Here is a 6,349-nt window from a genome sequence, read left to right on the forward strand (position 1 = left end):
ATAGCTGCACATAATATTAATATAAGCATTGAAAATTTGTGAATACAAAGAGCGACACAAAATAAAACTGGTCAGGAATTAAAATCACCTTGATGTTATCTCTATTCGTGCTTAAATTTTTAAAATGTATAAAACAGTGAGTGGTTTTTCCATAAATATATTACTTAATACAATTATTGCAGAGAAAACTGCTAGTCTGGGAAGTATCCATAAAAAACTTAGGGATATGCACCTCTGAGGCATGTAAGTCAACCCTTAATATACTGTTAGGAAACCTAGGATTTAAGCATGCGTGGCTTTATTTCTAAAGCTGAGTTACTGTTTTGCCGCTCGTTAAATACAAGTTAAATGATTGTGTTTTATGTAAATTATTTTTTAAGAAACAAACCGGAAAAAAGTACACAATAGAAAGAAGCATTGTCTACAATAACGTCTTCGCTTTGGGTAAACTCCATCAGACAAGTTTATGACAAAGTTAATGACAGATTTTGGAATCGTTAACAAGCGTTCGATATATCGGAAATTAACAATTTGATAATTGACATGAACAGTAACTGTAATAGTGAAAGAGACTGAATGAAACATTTTGTTGTAGGCTTATGGCCTAGTGCTGATAATTACCCACACATAATGATAAGAGCAGAAACAACGATAGATAGGTATATATATATATATATATATATATATATATATATATATATATATATATATATATATATATATATATATATATATATATATATATACAGAGGCAAACTGTAGAAAATCATATTGTTCAGTGTGAAATACGTACGTGCTATGTATTTGATTTAGATTTATGATGATGGTGGTGATGACAGAACCTTATCAATGAGCGTTGTCACTTAATATTATCTTTTGGTTTTTCTTTAAATATAAACATTGTTTTAAAAGGTGATAGTCACAAAAACAGATGAAACCCATATCGATTGTAGAAAAATAAACTTGGAATCTTGTAGCAAGAACCCCAACTCTCTATATCCCATAGTTTCGACGTCTAGTTTTTGGAACTGTCGACGACCTGTGAAGGTTTGACGATTCTGATTTAGTTCTGACTGCGTCATATCTCGAAAACTAAAAGAGATTACTCTTCAAACTAACGATGAATAAAAAAATAATAAGAAAAGGAATTATTGCAGAAAAACTTCAGAATGTTAGAAATCCTTGAAATTCAATAAAACCGATGTGAAATATCGAAAGAAGGATGTTGGTTTAGTAGTCCTTCTATTACCGGTTCTTCTTCAGCATTTAATTCACTATGGACTGAACAATAGGTTAGTTAGAGAAAAGGCTCTATGAATAAAATGGGTTTGACATAACCTCCCATTCGAGCTGCAAGTGTATCCTTCACAATGTTTACAGCTTGAGACTAAGCGTCATTTTTATAACGCAGAGACAGAGTCATACTCCTCTGTTACTCGCTATTGCTGGTGGTTTTATATATTCAATTAATGTCGTAGATATCTGCAGTAACAGCTTCAACCAACACTACAACTTTTTTATCTCATCATATACTTGACTTAGATATTACGCCTCGGTGTCAATGTGGTTCTCATATCTAATGTAATTTCACATTTTTTTAGCTGGCCTTTTGTTACAGCAATTTTGTTTTCATAATTTTCATTTTCTATAAATATATTCAAGTAGAATAAAAATATTATTGGGCTCGTCCGGGATTTGAACCCGGGACCTCCCGCACCCTAAGCGGAAATCATACCCCTAGACCAACAAGCCATGTTATTATGTAAAATAGTTTTTATTTTTTAAGAAATAATTACAATAAACTTAAAAAGTATTAACACCACTACCACTTGACATAAATGTTTAAGGGATAACATCTTCAATTGTGTACCTAGTCAATGCATCTAGAACAATAAACATGATTAATAAATAATTATAAATTCAACATTTTGTACAATTTTATTATGACATAAGATTTTTGAATGATGCCATGCCTAGTTCTTTAAGCATATCAATGGTTTGAGAATTAATAAAGAAAAGACCAGCATATTGACTACTAACTGCTTGAGTCGCCTGCTAATCTATAATCCAGAAAGAGATGGAAACATCCCGCTGAAGTAATAAGTCGAACCTGCTAAATTTTGCCTCTCTAAGATGGTGCCTATCGAAGAAAGGAAATATTACAATCATGACTAAAATCTGATTATTTCAAATTTCTGTCAAATTCTAGATATTTCTCTTCGAGAGTGATTCTCACTACAATGGTTTGCGTGTATTTGCCAAATAAAAGGTGAACAATTTCTTCACAAACTTCTGATCCGAAAGCGAGCTTTTCGGACACAAGAGACTAAAACAGTCAGAGAAAAGAACAGCTGCTGCCGATGGCCAACTATAGTGAGACCTAATGAAAAATATTCTTATCCTGCGACACCAGCAGTAACTTATTGAATGAGACATCTCTCCTTTGTAGCGGGGCATTTGGATTAGTGATGATGATGGTGATGACAGAACCTTCCCAATGGGTTTCGTCACTTAGTGTTACATTATTTAGATAACAATGTCTAGGGGAAATAAGTTCTTATGTTCTTCCAGATTCTTAAAACAATGTTTTTCAAATATAATAAACATTGAAAACTAATGAAATCCATATGGATTATAAAAATAGATGGGGAATCTTATGCTAAGGACCTCAGATCTCTATATCTCGTAATTTATCATAATTTCTGGAACTGTCGACAATCTGCGAATGTTTGGCAATTCTGAAAAATATTAAATTCTCAGTGAATCACGTTTGGAAACTAAAAGGAAGAATTCACAATACGTGTCATTATATTTTAAGATAAAAGTGCTTAATGGAAAAGCTATAAATTATTACACATGAATAAAACTAATTTGAATTATCGAAAAAACGATGTTGATTTGGCAACAACCTTATCCTTGATCAATATTTGGCATCTCAAATCGTAACTATATGTAATAGAAATCTGCCATGTCTGGCCAGCAGGCTGGGTATAACAGCACTTCCTACAATTTAGACAAAAAATCGAAGACATTGTTGGGACATCTTTCACAAGCAAACTATAAAAAAACATAAAACCACATATATTACATATAAATATATATAAGCATAAATTCGGCGCGTTAGTTAAAACATTACTACGTTACGAAAACAGTCGACTGAAAACAGTTACTAGTAAAATCAGTCGAACCAAAAATAGCGACTGAAATAGTCGGTAGTAAAAAGTAGTCAATTACTAAACAGTCGATTTCAGTCAATTGTTCCCAACACTAATAGAAACCAAATCAATCGGACCGAAAATAGCGACTGAAACAGTCACCAGTAAAAAGTAGTAAAATCAGTCGAACCAAAAATAGCGACTGAAACAGTCGATAGTCAATTTCAGTCGTAAGTTCCCAACGCTAATTAATATATTTACAATTATATACTCTATATTACAATTAATAACAATAAATATAAAATCTAAAAATAAAAATAACATTACTACACATTAACTATTAAATCCAGAAGAAAAATGTATTGTTAAATCGAAAAGCAACCCGTTAAATAAATAACAAATACTTAATTGGCTCCTCTGGAAAAACCCCGCTAAGCACGTCAAATATTCCTTTCCAAATAATCCGTCTGCTTTCGAGAAAAGCTGACTGGTGTCCCCTAAGGACTCCATCACCGAAATGCATCTAACACCTACGTGAAATATCCCGTGACATTAATTGGAAAGCGACTGCTTCGTGCCTGAAATTTTGCTCAACAGGTCTGATGCCCGATTGATTCTACCGGGGCTAGTAGATAATTAGTTTGTTCCGCAAAACACTCACCATCATCCTAAAAACACTATGCTTAATATTATTTAAATGATTCTTCATATTAAACACTATTTTTCATTAATATCGGGTACTATATGCTTCAAATATTATAATAATCAATGCTCTCCAAGTTAAAGGCTTCACATTTTATAGTAAATTCATGATTTTTTAACATATTTTACTATCTTTTTGGTCAGTATCAAGTCAGTCTATATTTCCCAATTTAAAATTAAAAAAATTAAAAATCTAGGTAAAATTAATAGTAATATATACAAGGTGTTGTAGTTTAATTCGACTCAATCTTCGGACTTCTTTCATGTGGTCCACTAATTGTTTTGTTTCCACTTGTTGTTTTAGTAACCTTCTTTCATGTTGTACGACATGTTGTTGAAGTAGTGATAAGCATTGGTAAGTAATCAAATATCTTTGCCTTCAACCCATAACTCTTCAATTAATTTCAAAATATATTTATTACCTATAACTACCAATTATGTTAATTGTTAACACTGCCCAAAAATAAATAATACTGAATCTTTCATACACTTTATGAGTCAATTTATACCAACGTTGTATTAAAAAAAACACAAAACTGGCAAAGATAAAATGTTATTAGTTTTAGCCTTTATAATATACAATAAATAAAAGTTTATTATTATATATATAGTCGAACATATTAATGTATATAACCTTGCACTTGACTTGACAATAGCAATTGTGTTCTAAATGATTGAAGAAACATTAGTTGAATCTACTGTTGGTTCTTGCTATTATTATTACTAAACTCCACTATATTAGCCTTGATTTTAAAAGTTCCATTGAAATTACAATTGATACACTGTCTGACTGCAAAAGAGTCATCTTTTTCTGAATAGTTAAAATAAGTTAAGAAACACTGGTTATCGTTCGTATGAATATAGTATAGTTATAATTAATATATTATAATATAATAATATATTTATATGAGTATAAGGCTGGAAGATAATATTCACAAGAGGCATCAAATCCTGCCAGATTTTTGTGAGAATAAATTTAATAAAACTGGTTGAGAGTTTACGTAGCATATTGATATGAAAAATGTTATTTTTTAAATAAAACGCTGCAAAACAATTACAACAAAAATTCTATAAAACCGCTGTTATAGCAATGAATGGCGTCACAATGCACCTAAATTATTTGTATTTTGATAGTCAACAGGGGTGTCAGTAGCGAACAAGAAATTTATTACCAACTTGAACAGTAAAACATGAAGAATACGATATAAAGTTGATGTTCTCTCTGTCCCTCTATCGCAAAATTAGAGCAAATTTAAATGAAAATAAATGGATAAAGGTTGTTCTTCTATCACATTGTCAATGCTTCTTTATATAATTAATAAATCTATCGATAATAACTAAATGAAAAATATTATATAAACGATCTTTTTCAATTTAAACCTTAAAACAATATGATTCATATGATATTAGTGAGATTGAATGTAGGAATATGACTGTATAACTGTTAATTAAATGTCGTCTTATATATATTCTCATTTGCTAGTTACGCGTTAGTCAGTCTATACGTATTAGCAACAGCTAAAAAAATATTTCTATATTCACTAAAATTTCCAGATATTCAAAAGTCAAAAATGAAGAAATAAACTTACAATAAACATGAAAGGCTTCAGTGTATATTTAAACTTCATATTAACCTCCATACATATTTAATATGTTAATGTTTTATACAATTTATCTGTATTAATTTTTTTCTACTTGATTTAACTTTGTGTGTCGCCCTCGTAATTTTAAATACAACATTTCCAACCGGACAAAGCTTTTATTCCGTCATTAAACTTTCATGAGACAGGAGACGGTTTTGACTGAGAGATTTTCGGATATAATGGATGTGGTGTAGTGGAGTGGGGAGCGAATTGCGGGTTATTTATATTAATTTTTGATACAAGAGGACAAGAACAAATATCGCAAATAGATGGCGGTAAGAGAACACAAAATTTATATTATATATTTCAAGCTAAATATTATAAATTATAAAGCAAACATTTTATTTACGGTACTAAATTAAAAGTTGAAAAATAATTAATAAGACCCTGTAGAAATTTAAATACATAAAATTTTTAACTAATTACAAGGTCGTTAACAATAATTCATTAACCATATTTCCGATAACATCGGCATCTTTTATATAGTATTGCCTCATTCTATAATTGTAGCCGCAGTCTTTACTATAATTAGTAATATATAACACTAATTTAGTTCTAAATAAGTTAATTTTTATTATTTTATATCAACGAGAATTTAGTGGTTTGAAAGGTAGATTGAGAGTGACCAAAAGCGCCTAACCATAAACTATCACGATTAAATAGCCATGCTTTACAAAACACCCCTACTCAGTGGATTCCTGGTCAAGCATCGCAGCTAATTTACCTGCTCAGTCGCAAACTATTGGAATATAGCGTCACCAAAACTTAGGAAACCATTCCCTCTAGGATATGCCATGAGATTGCAGTAAAGTATTAAAGCAACTTATAATCCAACGATGGCAAAACAAA

The 6,349-nt window shown here is 30.6% G+C and overlaps 1 non-coding gene across 1 annotated transcript; it reads right to left on the reverse strand.

The window, feature by feature from the left end:
* Positions 1 to 1,680: 1,680 nt before the first annotated feature.
* TRNAP-AGG (transfer RNA proline (anticodon AGG)) lies at positions 1,681 to 1,752 on the reverse strand. The gene has a single exon. It is a non-coding gene; the product is annotated as a tRNA-Pro (tRNA).
* Between the last annotated feature and the right edge of the window lie 4,597 nt (positions 1,753 to 6,349).

The sequence above is a fragment of the Rhynchophorus ferrugineus genome, unplaced genomic scaffold (genome assembly GCF_030347505.1).
Source record: "Rhynchophorus ferrugineus isolate W39M unplaced genomic scaffold, kcgeb_rfMv2 rfM6, whole genome shotgun sequence".
Taxonomy (NCBI): domain Eukaryota; kingdom Metazoa; phylum Arthropoda; class Insecta; order Coleoptera; family Curculionidae; genus Rhynchophorus; species Rhynchophorus ferrugineus.